The sequence below is a fragment of the Rhinolophus hipposideros genome (assembly GCF_964194185.1).
Source record: "Rhinolophus hipposideros genome assembly, chromosome: 4".
Taxonomy (NCBI): domain Eukaryota; kingdom Metazoa; phylum Chordata; class Mammalia; order Chiroptera; family Rhinolophidae; genus Rhinolophus; species Rhinolophus hipposideros.
This window is the reverse complement of record NC_138050.1, coordinates 20,345,073-20,362,664: the sequence shown is the minus strand read 5'-3', so window position 1 is coordinate 20,362,664 and position 17,592 is coordinate 20,345,073. Positions and strand designations below refer to the sequence as shown.

The 17,592-nt window shown below is 41.8% G+C and overlaps 1 protein-coding gene across 1 annotated transcript in view; it reads left to right on the top strand.

The window, feature by feature from the left end:
* Positions 1-8,307: 8,307 nt before the first annotated feature.
* Positions 8,308-17,592, top strand: part of LOC308496847 (guanylate cyclase soluble subunit beta-2-like) — a gene marked incomplete at its 3' end in the record, with an annotated part of 60,346 nt that continues 51,061 nt past the window's right edge. The window contains 1 exon segment of the mRNA XM_081046645.1: positions 8,308-8,372.

Below are 17,592 nucleotides of genomic sequence, written 5' to 3'. Positions count from 1 at the left end.
ATAGGTTAGGTTAGATTTGAAGGTTGCTGAATTTGATCTTTTTTATTTATTTATTTATTGGGGTGACAATTGTTAATGAAATTACATAATTTCAGGTGTACAATTCTGTATTACATCATCTATAAATCCCATTGTGTGTCACCACCCAGAGTCAGTTCTCCTTCCATCACCATATATTTGATCCCCCTTACCCTCATCTCCCACCCCCCACCCCCCTTCCCCTCTGGTAACCACTAAACTATTGTCTGTGTCTATGAGTTTTTGTTTCTCATTTGTTTGTCTTGTTCTTTTGTTGTTTTTGGTTTGTATACCACATATCAGTGAAATCATAGGGTTCTCTGCTTTTTCTGTCTGACTTATTTTGCTTAGCATGATACTCTCAAGATCCATCCATGTTGTCACAAATGTTCCTATATCATCTTTCCTTAACGCCGAATAGTATTCCATTGTGTATGTATACCACAACTTCTTTAGCCATCCATCTATCGAAGGACATTTTGGTTGTTTCCATGTCTTGACCACCGTAAACAAAGCTGCAATGAACATTGCAGCACACGTGTCTTTATGTATAAATGATTTCAAGCTGAATTTGATCTTAATGGGCCCTAATGGAAGATCATGGCCCCATTTTACACTGAGGGGAACTGCCACTCAGGGAAGACGAATGGCTTTTTCATGATTAATCAACACCTCGGGTACCAGTACTAAAGCGAGGACTCGGTCCTGTGTCCCATCCTCTGAGATTTTTCCACCTAATCAGGATGTGTGGGCTGATCAAAGCCACATACAAGGCCTCCCTTGTGGTGGAGGAATTATCAGTCGCCTGTTGGTATGTGGTGATTTGGCCACACGGTGGCGCCTCACGCCTAGCAATTCCTCTGTTCCTTGTTATGTATCTTTGAGCGTTTGAAATTCAAACGGAAAGGAAAAAAAAAAAAGGCGTTCCCTTGCTTAGAAGGAAACAGATCCCAGTGCCAGAGGGGCTGTTAGGGATAGTAGAGGCGAGCTGAAGTCAACGACTGAGGGAAAGCCTTGGATCGCGCTGGTTTCATCAGTCGTAAGGGGATGGCTATGGTTTGAAATCAAAGGACCCAGAGTTCCACATTCAGAGCCCATTTTTCAGGGTTTTCCCACAACATTGCACCAACTTCACGTACAAAGTTAAACATCACCTACCAGCGTGGTGGATGAAAGAAAGGTGGCCCTCATGAGTCAGAATTTTGACTTGCCTGGAAAAAGAGACTTTTTTTTTTCTGAAGATATTACCTGACTCCAGGAGAGTGTTCCAGAAAAAAGAGAAGGGTCATTACCCTCCATTTTCACTTTTTTTTATTGGAGGCTCTATAGAACATGGGCCAGAGTTTGAATACCAAGTCTGACACTAACTAGAAGAAAGCCACTTAACTTCTGACCTTGATGTTGTCATCTTTAGAGAGGATAAAAGGTAATAGGACCTGCTTTATAGGATTGTGGTAAGGATGAATTAATGTTAAGTTGAATCAAGTGAAATGATTGACATTCCTTGATCCATAAGACTGGCAATTTCACGAGGGTCATGCTACAACTACTTTGTGCCCAGCACATAGTGAGGCTTGGTTAGAAGTGAGCTGTTAGCACAGCTAGCATACAACAAGCACTTCGTCTGAACATTTAGAAAATAAACTGCTCTGTCTTCTGGAAATTCTTTTCCTGAACATTCTTACTGCTAGGTGACTCTTGTTTCTGTGTGCTCAAGTTCCAAATGTGAAAATATGCCTGAAAGAAATCTGGCTCTATATCACAGCTTTACCTTTAGCCAAGTCCTCCCTACCTCAAACCATCTTTCAATGAGATATTAGTCCCATCAAGGGAGAAAATCAAGGCCAACCCAGTACTACCTGTAATGTTAGTAAAGTTGAACTCACTTTCACCCCCTTTCCTCCACCATTCAGAGCTTCTCGGAGAGCTCTCTACATCTTGGACTGGTACTGAAATTTAGCTCTCTCAGTCTCTCTAATGCATGCACATCAAAGTTTCTCTCTTCTATGTCTCAGTCCCTCCTAGGAAGCCAGGAGAATACTAACTAATCTCATTACCCAAGGAAATAGATACTATTTTCATTTTGGTAGAAGTTTTCAAAGCTGTAGCCCAAAACAACGAGAATTTCAGACACCTGGCAGGCCAAGTGGGGATATTTTTCATTAGAAGGGCCTCTGGGAGTCCAGCTGGGGCCACATCCCACCTCCTGGTCCTGCTGCTTTAGTCCCTGGTAGGAAGCTGGTAGCAGCTCGAAGGTAGGAAGCCTGAGGCAGCCTGGGAGTGACAAACTGAGGCAGTCTAAGAGTCCCCACCAAGAATAAGGCAGCTACAGTGGTAGAAGTGCAAAAATAAACAAACGAAAATAATGTGCTGGTTGTATTTCATCCAAGAAAATTTTCTTCCCAGATACTCTTTCCTTGAACTCTCCCTCTTATTTCCTCCAACTGTAGAGATTTACTCTCATAACCTCCCTGTGGCATCTCACCTTTCCCCCCCGTCACATGAAAAATAAAAGGCTTGTGTTTCTCATTGCACGTCAGACCTAAGCCACAGGAGATCGGCGGTATCTTTAGGCTCTCACTAGATATCATAGGATATGTACCAAACGAGGCTGCGTCTTTACAGTGATGTGTCTAACTTGGGGAACAAGGTTTGAACTCTGATGCAACAAACATGGGTTAAAAGTTAAGAAGCCAGACATGGAGGAGAAGATACTGAATGATTCGATTTATGTGAAATTCAAGAGCAAGCAAAACTAATCTATAGAGATAGTAACGAGAACAGTGGTCGTTGGACTGGTGGAAGGATGGAGATGGGGCCGCAGGGAACTTTCTGCCATGATGGAGATGTTCTACTTCTTTATTAGGGTTGAGTTACACAAGCGTAGACATTTGTCAAAGTGCATAGAACTGCGCACGGAAGACCAAAGTGCCCCTCAGAACAGCGCTCACAGTGAGGCAGGAAGGCAGAGAAGGGACTTTCCGTACACTGTAAGTTCCTCTCTAGGCTGTCTACACAATTGACAAATGGAAAACGTCAGTCAATTTTCCAGACAGTTTCAAAATCCAGGGACATTTTTCTTCACGCACGCACTGCCTATGTCTTTTCAAATGTTTACAGAGTATTTACAAAAAGTAGTCCTTTGGGTGGCGGTTGTAATTAGGAAAACTGGCAGCGAAAATTAACACATACCATAAAAGAGGGATAATTGCTCCACTGCCATATACAATATTATTATCAAAAGGCATTCACCAAGGAATCCAATTGGTTTGTACCAGCTCAATCTTGTTGTCCTAGGAAAGAGCTCCCTTCCTTGTTACCCTGAGGATGAAGTTGCTATGGCCCACGAATTATATGCCATATGGTACTTCACATCAGAATCAAAATGAGCTTGTGCTTTTTGTGTGAGATGCTGAAATTTATTAGAAAATCAGAAAGCCTGATTTCCACCAAGTTCCTGAGACCTGCCATCTGCTGCATGAGAAAGAAAATGGAGATTTTTCGAAACCATTTACTTATTGTGAAATGTGAGCGTGCTGGTGTGTTTGAAAAAGCAGAGTTGGGGGCTGAGTGGGGAGTGGGGACGTTTATAAGAGAGAACCAGAGCAAGCCCACTTGGCAGGGGCGAAAGAAGACTGTCAGCTGAATGGTGGCAAAGGCTTGGGAAGCATAATTATGGAAATCACCTGTCCCAGGGCCTTTTTTCTCCTCCTGACCACATGTTTCTTCCATACAGGAATAGAACGTACCGTGTTTTCCTGAAAATAAGACCTAGCCGGATAATCAGCTCTAATGTGTCTTTTGGAACAAAAATTAATGTACGACCCCGTCTTATTTTAATATAAGACCGGGTCTTATATAATATCATATAAGACTGGGTCTTACATTAGTTTTTGCTCCAAATCAGCATTAGAGCTGATGGTCCGGCTAGGTCTTATTTTCGGGAAAACACGTTAGAGAGGCCAGCTTTTGAGAATAAGCAAAGCCTCCATTTCAGAAAGGAAGAAGAGGGGGCTTAACCAGTCTCTCTGAATATTAGGTCTCTCCATGAGGGCACACTTTCACGTAAGTGCAAGTAAGACAGGAGGGAACAGACTAGGGAGACAAAGGAGGGCTTAATGGCTAGAGAGGAGATGCAGAAAGGGGTGGAGGCAGGAGTGGAGCGGGATCTAGGGGGGCGGGGGCAGTGCAGGACTGCCTCTTGGGAAGGGAGAAGTCTTTCAACAAACTGTTTGGAATTTTACTGTATGTGTTGGGTATTGGGGATACAAAGATAAAGATGTTTTGAACTTGAAGGAGGGCATTCATTTCAGGGGACTGCCTCAGTCTCTGGCATTGTTGGGTTTAGGAGATGCTGTTTTGACCATGAGTCATATCCACACGGCTGTGGCTGTCCTATACGTCTTCAGAGCCCTGAGCCTGGAGGGCTCACCTAACCCCTTGATTTTATTGTATCTACTTATTTTCACTCTGGTGTTTATCCCAAAGCTGGCATGTCTATTGGAATTGTTGTAGGCAACATTCGCTGGACCTGGTTTGTGACTGGGTTTCTCACCTCCGATCACACCGCTCAGGATTTAGACCTCTAGCAAACAGCCTACCTGAGACTGACAGGGAGTGGTGATGGGGAGGTGAGGCTTGAAGGCACCAGGGAATTTCACATTATAACATTATAGAGTCAAGTTCTGGTCAGAGCAGGCCATTCTTGGACCATATCCAAGGAGGTTTCATTAAAGAACTAAGAAGACCTCTCAATAGGCAATTTCATCTACAAGGCCGTCTTCCAGCAGGATCCCAGGGGCACCCTCAAGGTCAAGTTCAGAGTCAGGAGTGCTCTGGGCCAAGTGGGACAGACTAGCCACCTGAGAGCACAGCTGACCCTCAGCCTCCCCGTGCTCCTCATGCTGCCATTACACAGGTAGATGGCCAATAGTGAAATGTCAAATGAAAAGATAAATGACTTTGCAAGAGCCTGCCAGGTTTCAGGAATCCCGGCCTCCCACTTAAGCCAATCAAGGAAAGAATGCTTCATGGAAAGTCAGACGCCAGCCTCTCTAAGGAGGAACAGAGTGGGAGAAGGAGCAAAGAGTTTCTGCCTTTGCAGCAAGATTAAGTGGGAAGTGACGCTACGCCAGAGGGTCAGGCATGACCAGGATGTGATTGTCCTCTAAGCCTTCTCCCCCAGAAGGATGGTAAACGGAGAGGCCCTCCTGTCCCCCAGTGCTCTGAGGGTCTGTGAACTCCAGGCGCAGGGGCTCCGTGCTGGCAGAATGGTGCTGCTGCTGTGTTGGCACCTCAGGGAGAAGTTCAGGTTTCAGGCTGGCCTCTGCCCCGGGGTTTAGCATCAGCAATGTGCACCCTGGGTAGCCTGGCAGCAGGGCCCACATTCGCTGGCAGGGCAGCCTTACGTTTTGCTCCCTTGGTGATGACGGGCCCAACAGTTAGCTCCTTGCCTGGAGGCCAGCAATGAGCTCCTGATTTCCCTGGGGGCCGCCTGAACAAGCTTCTGGAGATGCTGGGGATTCTCCCGCATGACTCAGGGCTGCCAGGACGTTCAGGAGCTCGGTGCTTCCCTGGGATTGCCTGGACCTGAAGACAGCTGCCGCGGCAACATGGTAAACAGCTCTCAGTGTCCTCTGTACCGACTTCCCCTCGGCTTCCATTGTTGAGGCCTATTGCTCAAAATACATTTTATCTAAGAATGGCTATCATTTCCTGAGCACTTGTGACGTGCCAAGTGCCTCATACCTGTTATCTCACTGAATCTTTACTACAACCCTGTGAGGAGGGGACCATTTTCACCTTCAGTTTCCAGGTGAAATAACTGAAGATGAATGAGATTTGGTGGAGGGCCAGGGTCAAACAGCTGGTGAGACGTGGAATCAGCAATCAACTTGCGTAGTCTGACTCTAGAACCATTATTTTATAACTTCAACAACAGTCCTCCAAAAGAATAAGTACTGTTATGTCCAGTTTAGCTCATGAGCAGACAGGGCTCAGAGAGGTTAGGTAACTTACCTAAAGCCACACAGCTATAAGGCACAGAGAAAGAAACCCATCTAACTCTAGAGCCCAAGCCGTTTCCTCAAGTCCCACCCGACTCTGGACTCACTGAAGCTATATTACATCCCCCAGCCAACAGATGGCAGGCACAGTAGGTAGGATTGGGTATGGAATGTGCAAAGTTATCTTTATAAGAGACAGATTTAAGTAAATCTTAATATTTTTGGACTTAAAAAAAATTCATTCTTTTGAACACTGATTTTTTTCCAGGGGTATCACAACCACTACTCAGTAGCCCTGAAATATAAGAGTGCCACCAGCCAACATGAGTTGCTACCTTCCTAATCATCTAAGTAGTTTAACAGCACTAGTTCCTAAGTGTTGGAGAACCTGAGGACTGTTTGTCATTCTTGCCCATCCCTCAAGTGTGTAAAGAGTGTGTCTTACCAAGAATCCCTGCAACCTGGTGTGTAAGAAGCAAATATAAAACGCCTATGGCATACGCTGAACAATTATGTGGGACCAGCCTGTAAGTTGTCTCTTTTTTGCTCTGTCCAGAGGCAGAGGAAGTCCCCTGATTTCAGCACCCAGGAGAAGGACATATTTATAATCAGTTGCTCTCTAACCTATATGCTCAGGGTTCGCTAATGATTGGCTGTGTCACTGGCTTCAGGAACTGTTGAACACCAAAGACCAAGTGCTGTCATATGTCTCATTGATCCCAAATTCATCAAACTGAGAAATGTTATCCCCTGTGGTTTTAACCCAGCAGCAGAACAATGAGTCCCCTGTGCGTCGGTTTCCTTTGTCACACACTAGAAGGGTGTCATGAGCACCCAGGGCTCAAGCAGTGGCCGTGGTGTTTTCCTCTGATTCGGCACTCTTTTGCAAATATTGCTAGCATAAACAATATCTTTGTTAACATTGGATTGATGTTTTAAATGACTGGAGGTATTTAAAGATTTTCATGAGTTCAGACTAGAGGCTTGGATTTAGTACTTATTTATTCAAGTATTTATTAAATACCTACTATGTGCCAGGTACTGTCTTGGCATGTTAGTCGAAATATAGACAAATTACACTTGCTTCCTGACATGAGAAGCTTGTAATTTATAATAGCAAAGGAGAAGAAAACAACTTATATGTAAAAATAATATAAATGTATATACATATGTGTGTGTGTGTAAGTGTGGGTGCATGTGTTGCTAGAAAGAGAAAGAGAGAGAGAGAAGGGAAGAAAGAAATACAGACCATGTGATATTTTAACAGAATAATGCTGTGGTGATGATGACACAGAGGGGTCAAGCAGTTCTAGAGAGTTCTAGAGAGTGCTTTAAATCTCAGGCAAAGGTTCAGTCTTGTAAACGGGTCACACATGGGGGAAGGTAAAGGCAAGAAAAGATGGAGAAAAGGGAGAAGACTTACATACCTTTTGTCTGTGGAAGCACAGCCAAGGAGGGTATGCATTCTGTTCCCAGGAAAGAGCTGCTAGAGTTTAGACCTCTCTCCTTCCTCTTGGCATTCCTCTTGGCATTAAGAAACCCTCATACGTGAAAATCCAAACTTACAAATCTTGAGCCTGATATTTGTGATAGAAGGATTTTTCACTTTATGAATATATCTTTTTAAAACTGAGTTCTCTTGGTGCTTTCAAATATAATCCGATCATCCACAGGCCCCCAGTCTGCGTGTTGTAGAAAGTGGGGTGGCCTGCGTGGGTTGTACTGCCCTTCCCTAAGCAGAGGCATTTATGTGCCCTCTATTTTTATTAAAAAATGTTTTTCTTTAATCTGAAGGAGGGAATGAAAGAGGTCACAGATTAATGAACAATTCTAATAGAAAATTCTTTCTGTTAATCCCAGTGCTCTTTATTGTTTTTTTCTCCCCCTTTATTTTCCTCCACTTTTTCTGTTTTCCTCCAGGTGAGTGACATTCTCGTCCCCACCTACAAGCAAACCCTTTGCCCCTGTTGTGGTTTTGAACTCTTTGTTCTGGCTCAACAATTCCCTATTTCAGAGAAGACTACAATGAACCACTTCTAATGTTGATCTGATTTCAAGTTTAGTTCCTATGTTTTCTCTATGGAAATGACTTTATCCCAAGTCAGGAATCAGCACAGTTTATAACTAGAAAAAATTCCTGAGAAATAAGGAAAAGATATAATTTTTTCTCCACGAGGATGGCATGGCACTTGTCCTAAAAGGGACCACTCCAATGTCAATGACAGAGGATTTCATGCTTCATTATCCATGGCTTTCCTCTTGTTTTGTGTTCTAGCATGGATTCATCAACACCTGTCTGCAATCCCTTGTGATAGAGAAATTTCGTGAAGAGACGTGGGAAAAATTAAAGTAAGTACATTAAAGGAAAGGTAAAGAATTCCTGGTACAACTGATAAGTCTCCAATTCTTTGAGGGTTACGGTTTTCACTAACCTTTCGATTAAGCCAGTTAGTTAATTGTTACTAAGGAGATCAATTTAAATATCTTAAACATATCTAGGTGATACAGGAAAACCTGCTATATCCTATTTGTCTCAGTCCCTAAAACCAGCCTTAAAACAGGGCCCCAATATGAATATTACCAATTTTACTCTAACCTTTATTTTATGAATGAATTCTTACTTGCTCTTTTTAATAGCAGTAAAAAGAAGTAACTGCATTATTTCCATTGCAGCCAGATGGAGCAGCCAAAGCCCCACAGAAGCGGGAATATCCCTTTTAAGTTTAGCCAGAATCCCTCCATAGGTGTTCTTTAGGTAACTGTTACAGTGTTTCCTCTCTGCCTCCCTCTGATAAATCCTTCACACTGTTTACATCTTCATCCAGTCACCTGTCTGATTCCGGTAATCTTGTGCTATCCCTCTGGATGAGGCTGGAGGGGTCTCCGAAATCATGTGGTCTTATGAAGAGGGAGGAATAAAACTATATGGACAAATGATTAGCTTTCTTAGTTAACCAATGACACGCAAATGAAAACAATTAGGTGCTGCTTTGTCTTCAAGTAAATCTTCAAATACTTTATATGATAATAACCAATTCCGAATAAAAGGCAGCAAAATGGGTAATTGCTGATGGCATTGTAAATTAGTGCAGCCCTTTTGGAAAGCAACTCAGCAACATGTACAAAAAGTTTTGAAAACGATGAAAGCCTTTGAAGTAGTAATTTCTACCTTGAGAATTTATTCTCGAGATTCTATTCCCACAAAAACACACATACCTATTACATATATAGTCAAGCAATTAAGTTCACGAACTCATCCTAGAAAACATGCTACATACCTCACTGCTGAATATCACTACGATCACCTTTGAAGTACTCCCTTTGAGAAGCTATGCACCGATGCCAGTGCCTAGTCCACCTTCAAAGCAATTTTGGAACTCTTTTTTCTGGAATGGCCATCAGAGCTGTTGTCATATTACCCTTGATGTCCTGAATGTCATCCAAATGTCTTCCTTTCAATATTTCCTTTATCTTTGGGTAAAGAAAGAAGTCATTGTGGGCCAGATCAGGTGAGTAGGGAGTGAGTTCCAATACAGTTATTTGTTTATTGGCTAAAAACTCCTTCACAGGCAGTGCCGTGTGAGCTGGTGCATTGTCGTGATGCAAGCGCCATGAATTGTTGGTGGAAAGTTCAGGTTGTCTAACTTTTTCATGCCGACTTTTCAGCAATCCCAAATAGTAAACTAGGTTAACTGTTTGTCCAGTTGGTAAAAATTCATAATGAATAATCCCTCTGATATCAAAAATGGTTAGTTACAGCATTGCAACAAGTTCACGAACTTAATTGTCAGACCTTGGGCATGTGTGCGTGTGTGTATGTGTGTGTATGTTTATGTATGTAATGTAACATAGCCTTATATTTATAAATAAAGAAAATTTGTCTTTAATGTTCAGAACAAACCAACAGACAATGGAATAGTAAAAGCAATAGGCATCATTACATGTGATGATTGCAAACATCACAAAGGAGCCTATACAATTTTATGACAATATTAAGTAAAAAAAAAAAAAGAAAAGAAAAAACAACAACAACAAACAAAACAAATCAACTCCATCCCCCAAAACAAGACAAACTTCCATAGCCACTGGGTAGATTATGCAAATGAAAAAAGAGAAGGACCAAAATAATAACAGTAATTGAATTAGAAAGATGAAATGCTAGATGACTGGCTTTTTTCTAATACCTATTTCCCTAATTTTTATGTGTTCATTGTTTTTGTAATGTACAAACAACTCAAAATTTTTTGTGCAAACTTCCCCTCACCCCATTCTACCCCCATTTTACAAATAATAATTCAAGCTGAGAGTGCAGGAAACTTGGAAACATGAGACTGAATGGAGGAGGAGCCACAGCCTCAGACCCGCTCTGCACCTGTCACACAGGTGAGCCTTGGTTCCCTTATTCTAGGGAAGGGCAGCCCCAGGCTATTTTCATAGCATCTCTGGGGTAACTCACTTAGAGTGTCACAGTATGGGTGGGAAAAAGAAGCTCTGGCTTCATAGAGCCAAAGAATCCTTATTTCCCAGTATTTCAAGGAAGAATGCTGAGTAATGATCAGAGAAAGCTTGGACTGGTGGGTGCTTGAGAGATCATCTAGCCATGATCTCCTCATTTTACTGGTGAGAAAAATGAGGCCTAGAGATTCAGTGCCTTGCCCAGGATTACACAGCAAGTGGGCGACAGAGCCAGACGCAATGTCAGTATCTTGAAGGGCTCTGAGAGTTTTTTTTAATGACTATTATTTTGTAAAAGATAAACTCAGTAAGAAAGGGAAAGAAAAAAAAAGTCTCATATTAAGCACTTATTTTGGGTCCAGGCTTCTTCCACAATGGTCTTATTAAAGCCTAAGAAGAACACTGCAAGGCTGTTTATTGTCCCCTTTCACCCCAGAGGAAACTGAGTCCCAGACAGACCGTCACTGAGGGCCACACAGGGTAAAAGGGCCACTGAGGATAACAGGGCTGGGACTTGGGGACACCTGCCTGTGACCACAGAGGCTTCTCTTTCAAACAGCCACATTACCTGGGGGAAGGAAGAGCCACTGGCAACAGGACTGAATTTCCGGTCATACCGAGTCTCTGGGTGAAGAGAGAAGGGCATCTCTTTAACACATACTTACTGAGCTGTCATAGTATGCCTGGTACTGTTACAAACACAGGGGTATTAATGAATCAATTGAGCCATGTTGCCTGAATGGTTTTATAATCTGCAGAAACATCACACATATACCTGGGACATAGGAACTAGATGCTGGAACCCAAGTCAAATGGGAAACTGGGATCATCTGCTCTGTCACAAACTGGACAGGAGAAGGTCAGTCTGCCAGAGGGTCAGCTGCCCCTGCCTGCGTGCAGTCAGTCTTAGGAGGAGGAGGAAGGGAAAGGTGGTGAGCCCAGACTGGCCACCCGGTGGACATTGTGGGATGGGGTGGGAACTAACTTGGGAAACAGGACATTTGCACTGTCAGAAGTCACTGGATATGGCTGCAAGTCCATAGGAAGTCACAGTTGGTTTCAGCAGCGGCTCTGCAGCTACAGTGCCTGGGTGGAAGTTCAGATGCATTGTTTATAGTCCCGTATGACCCTGGGCAAGTACTTGACCACTCTGTGACTCAGGTGTTTCGTCATAAGGTAGTGATAATAAAATTAACTCACTTCGTAGGGCTTGTTGCAAGTGATAAAAGAAATAAAACAAACAAGACTCTTAGGAAAAAATGCCTGGTCAGTGGTGAGCACTGAACAAATGTAAGCTGTGTTATTGAAGTCGATGCTCACTATTTGCTTATTTTCCAGATGCTGGTCCTCAGGTCAGGTAGGGAGAGGAGTAGGACAGTAGGGTATGGACCTCACTGGACTGGATTTGAGCCCTGGCTCTGCTGCTTGGAACTGTGTGTTCCTGAGCAGGTTGCTTCACCTCTCTGAAGCTGTTATTGATAAAAGGGGAATTGTGTACCTATCTTCTAGGGTTGAGGAGAGGACGAATGGGAAAACCTACCTCAAAGTGCATAGTAGGTACCCAGTATGTGTCGTTTCCCCCTCGGTAAGGTATAACATTAGCATCTGACTGTATTTGGCACCACTTTGCTGCTGGTCAGACACAGTTATCCTTCCATCTTGACGGCAGATGTTCCTCTAAGGCGTCCTCTTTGCCCAGAGGAGACCTGGCTTCCTAAAATTTGCATTGTTTGGTGCCTCTGCTTTTTCTTTTGGAGAGGTCTTCCTAACACCTAGTGTGGCCATTATCCAGCCCTGCCTTGAGGACCTCCATAAACACTAGTGGCCAGCCAGCTGTGAAAGGGAAGGATGCACTTTTGTTGATTGATTTTTGACTCGTGATCCTTGTACCATCTGAATTCTGGTTAGGCCTTTTAGCGTCAGCTCGGCTTGGTGGCCCAGAAGAGTATGTCCTGACTGGCTGACGTCAGGGCTCTGGAAATACCTGGAAATAACCAGGAATAGCTGGAGCACTTAGACAAGAGTGGAGGTAAAACAACAAGGTGTTCAGTCTGCCTATGGCAGGCAGCTGAGATACTCTGTTTAAAGAAGGCCTCTTGCCCTCCCCTACATTATGGAGCAGATGTAGTGTGGCCAGCTACCAGAACACTGACTGGTTGAGATGCTCAACATATCTTTGTAAATTTAGGAAAAAAACGCCTCTCCATGAGTAAGTGGATGGAAGAGACTTTTTCCATTTTGGAGCCTTGGTGCAACCTCACTGAAAGGAGTAGTTAATTTTCTCTTCTGCTTCTAAAGAGGCAGTTCTCATAGCATTCCCAAACAACACTCTAAGGCGATAAGGACATTTGAATGAGGGGTGTAAAAGGGTGCAAGGGAATTAGAGAAACATGTTCGGGAATGCAGAACCCAGTGGGGCTCTATCCTGGTCTGTGTCGCTAGGTTTTACATCTTTAATCTTGAAGTGCCAATTTTCTGCTTCACTGAGTCTCAAAGGATATGTCTGTATATGCAGCACTAGACACTTATGTGATTGCATTGAAAATGCATCTTTAAATCAAAAGCTGAGCCTATCTAATAAGTTCAACCAGCTATGAAAATTGCATCATATCAGAACTTGTTGAAACAAACAAAAAAAACCCCTGTATTGCCGAAAATTCAATCCATAAACACAAATCAAGCTTATTTGCTGTGCAAAAGGATTTGCTTCAGGCTGTATTTAATAACAAGTTCCCTGGTACTTTTAAAATAGAATTTTAGCTAGAAAAGAGAAACCCATCAATTCCTACATGACTTTTAAGAAGAAACGATTAGGTACAATGAAGTATGTCTCCAAACTTCATGACATAAATTTTACTTTATAGGAAATAATCAGAAACAGATGTTTCTCCTCCTTTGCCTGCATTGTTTATTTCCCTCTTGTATAACCTAGATTTATAGCTTTCTCATTATGTGAACCACTCTTTTATAATCTCCTGGCTAGAACCTTTATCAAGACTTAACAATGAGAAGCAACTAATAGGTTGGGACGACTGAGGCCTCAGGAGTCAGATAAACCTTTACATTTTGCCTGTCTCATTTACTAGCTGTTTGACTTGAGCAAGTTTATTTATTCAACAAGTATTTATTTAGCTCCTAGTATATGCCAAACAGAATTCCTGGCACTGGGAATAGTGGTGAAGGGAACAGACAAGGGTGCTTTTTTCTGGGAATGTTTATTTCAATGTGGGGTGGCAGACAATAAACAAGTAAATTTTAGAAATAAAAATCAGGTTGTGCTAAGCACAATGAAAAATATAGGGTACTTGATAGTGACCAGGGAGAGAAGATGCCAGTTTCCCTGAGGTGGTCAGAAAAGGCTTCTCTGCAAAGATGATATCTGAGTTGAAAGCAGGAAGGAGACAGCTTTGAGTCAGAAAAGTACATGTTTTCCAGGGAGAGAGAACAGCAAGTGCAAAGGTCCCGAGATGGGGTTGAGTTTGGTGAATTTGAGAAGAAAACTCATTATGACTGGAGTACCATGAGTCAGAGTCTGGTAGGAGATGAAAGTGGACAAGTCGTTAAAGATCAGAATATATAGGTATGTGGAAAATGGAAAAGAGTTGACATTATACTCTACTGGTAACTGCAGTGGGTTACTGAGGTCTCCGAGCTTTGGTGTCCTTACTTGTAAATAGGGATAATAACCTCATCTACTTGTGAGGATTGGGGTGACTAACACAGGTGAAGCATCTGGCACTTTGGTTGTATAACTTAGTCCACAATTTTGTCCGCAAGGATCCACAATTCACTAAAGTTTACAAGAGTTAGTAGAAGGATTCAGGGGACTCACAGAGTTCAACTGTGGAAAGTGCAGAGACCTAGAGGAAATGGAAGCTCAGTAGGCCTCTGTCCATTTCTGTGCCTCTCTTCATATTTACTCTGTTTTCCTGGCTCTCTCTGCAAGTCTCTTCATTTCTAGAGATCACATCATCTGATTGGCTCAGTTTCTCAGCGTCTCAATTCCAGACACCTGAGACAGAGGATTGGATGGGCCGACTTTGGTCAGGTACACATACCTAGCCCAATCAGGTGGACTTTAGAGGGTAGGGTCCCTAAAAAGAGTTTATAAATAGACTTCCGTGATTGGCAGGTCTTCTCCACCTATAAACAAATGCATGGAGTCAGAATGAGTGGTGGGATGATTGTGTATGAATGGAAGATGAATCAACGAGTGATTGTTAGATGGATGACCTTGCAAGCCCAATCCATTTAGGAGGGAGGTGGATGGGCTGGCATGGCGTCTCTCAGTGTCAGGGGTTCCTAATCAGAGGTCCATGGATGGGCTTCAGAGGATCTGAGAACCTCTGAAATCATCTATGAAAATGTGTACATCTATCTATATGTATTTTCTGGAGAGAGGATCCATAGTAATCATCAGATTTCCCAAGAGCTCTATGACCGAAAAAGTTCAAGGATCCCTCCCTATACATTCTTGGAATTTTTGTTCTTACTAAATAAATGCTCCTAACATTCTGACATCTTGAAAAGCATCCCTTCAAATACACTAAAAACACAACTTGAGCCAGAAAAGGATGGTTCCCATTCATTCTCCTTCTGCTATATACCTCCTCTGTTCCATTGACTTACCATGTCTCTTTCCCGTTTCTTAGAAAGCACCCGCTGCCTCCAAGTTCTCTACTTTTCCTACAAATAAAATCTAGCTAAAACGTAGCCCAAAGAAGAGAGTTTCTACTTTTCAACCTTATCAGGGAATGCTGCTCGTTTCCCCCTCCTACAGCATTCCTAGCCATGAAAGTGTTCGTTGATTTTTCTGGTTGCCTAAAATTATAGGTTATCAGAATTAGAAGGGCCCTGAGGAATCCATTTGGTTAGGATATCTCAACTGGGGGAACTTACTCCCTAAAAGATCATATCAGAATATCCAAGGGCTTAGGAAATTTTAAAAATATATTTAACTTCATGATATTATTGTGTATATGAAATAGAAATTGTTTTTCTAATAAAGTCCATTGAAAGTAAAGATTGACAAATATTTTTGTTTAGTGGGAATATATGGAAGATAAATTTAGCAGGAGTAAAAACTGATACTATAAGGAAACTGAACTTACATGATTTAGAGAGACTCTTTTTAAAAAAGAGCATAAATTACAAATAAAAATTTAGTTACAAAAATGAATACTTCTTTCAGATGAGAAAAAATGTATAAATCTGACAGATTAACATCAAAAGCCCTAAAGGTAAGATTTATTTATTATTGCTATCATTAATTAGCTATCTGACCCACTTTTATAATATTTTTTTCCTTGCGTCTTTGGCTGCTTTTGGTTTACTCATTCACATGGCAATGATTTAATCAGATCATTTTTCCATAAAGAGAATAGAATGAATATTCCTTTAACAAGGCTAGTTGAAAATTGTTTTTATTGTATTTTATTTTTATTGATAGCTTAGGCAATTTTTTTTTCTGCACATCTATAACTTTCTCAGCAGTCTGTTTGCAGAGCTGTGCTTCTTTCCTGGTGGTAAGTCCTGGGAGAACACTAGCCCTTGATCTCACTCTGACATGTCTCACTCCTCCGCCCCCATCTTCCTGCTGCTGTTTTAGGGAAAGTTCTCTGAGAATGAGAGAATTGTGGCCTCTCCTTTGGAGGTCACGTTAAGGTCTGGATGCTATTTTGGGGGAGTCACATTAAGGTCTGGATGCTTGTTGAGTCTACCAGGGGGAGGTGGCTCTGGGGGCTGGGTGGCCTGCCATCAGGTCATACAGGGTGACAACTCCCACCCTCCAGGCTGGGAATGGCTCCAAACTAGAAGGGGCTGGGCAGGGCTGCTTCCCAGAAGCCCGTAGCTTCATTAGCTCCCAAAGCAAATCTGATTCATTGTGGGTTTAAATTAGAAGTTCTCAAAACATTTTGGACTTAGGAAGCTTTTTTGCTCTGAAAAGTTATTGAAGACCCCAAAGAACTTTTATCTATTAGTATTCACTATATTAAAAATGAAAGCTGAGACATTTTTAAAATGGTTATTTATAATTCATCTAAAAATAACAACAAACCTATTTCATGGCGGCATAAATAACATACTTTATATGTTAAAATATTTTTATGTTTCATATGAAAAATAACTATTATCCAAATAAAAAATTAGTGAGAAGAGTGACTTTATTTTACATTTTTACAAGTCTCTTTAATTTTTTACTTACTAAAAGATAGCAGTATTCTATTTTCTGCGTTCTCTGTTGCGATTGATGTTTTTTTGTCAAAATATATGGAGAAAATGTAGAAGGAGGAAGTACTTTAATACTCTTTTCAGATAGTTCTGGAGATTTTTTAAAAACCTCTTGAAAGCTCCCCAAGTGGTAGTTTCTCAAACATCAGTTACAGTGTTGAGTGGGAGACGACACCAATGAGCTTTTCCATACTCCATTACATGAAAATCCTGTGGCCTGTGTTACACAGTGAAATAAGTCTTTTACTTGGTACTATCATGCACTAGTCATTTGGAAAATATTGGCTCACTGAGTTATGCAGATCTTATGAATGTTGACATAATACAATGTACAATATCAAATCATATTTGTCAATATCCTCACACTCTCATCAAATCCTCCAAGAATTGGGAAACTAATGAGCTCACAGTAGCAGATGCAAGTTTACAAAATTCCAATTTTCACTTGAGAGCTTGAGTTTTATCATTGGCAACAAACTCTGTCAGTTATTTTCCTTAAATGACAAGCAACTTTGTGCTTTTTTTTTTTTTTTGCTTTTTTTTAAAGAAAATGTTGTCTGCCAAATATTGAAGTCTGAGTAACGGTTGTTCATCTGTCAGAGACTCTTTCAAATAGAAATGATGTTCCATGAAAAAAAGGGCTAATTCAGCTCACAAAAGCAGTCGCTTTTCCTCGAGGTGACCATGTGCACTGCTGTGTACAACAGAAATGTCGTATGTGTGGACTTCCCATTTCCTTACACGTATTGTTCAAAAGATGTGTACTCAGGGCTGAGATTTAATAAAGTGGACAATTTTTACTGCTTCACTGAAAACAATCTGAAGGAAACAGGCTTTTTTTTTTTCTTTTTTAACTGCAAGTGTGTGGCAGTGAAGAATACAA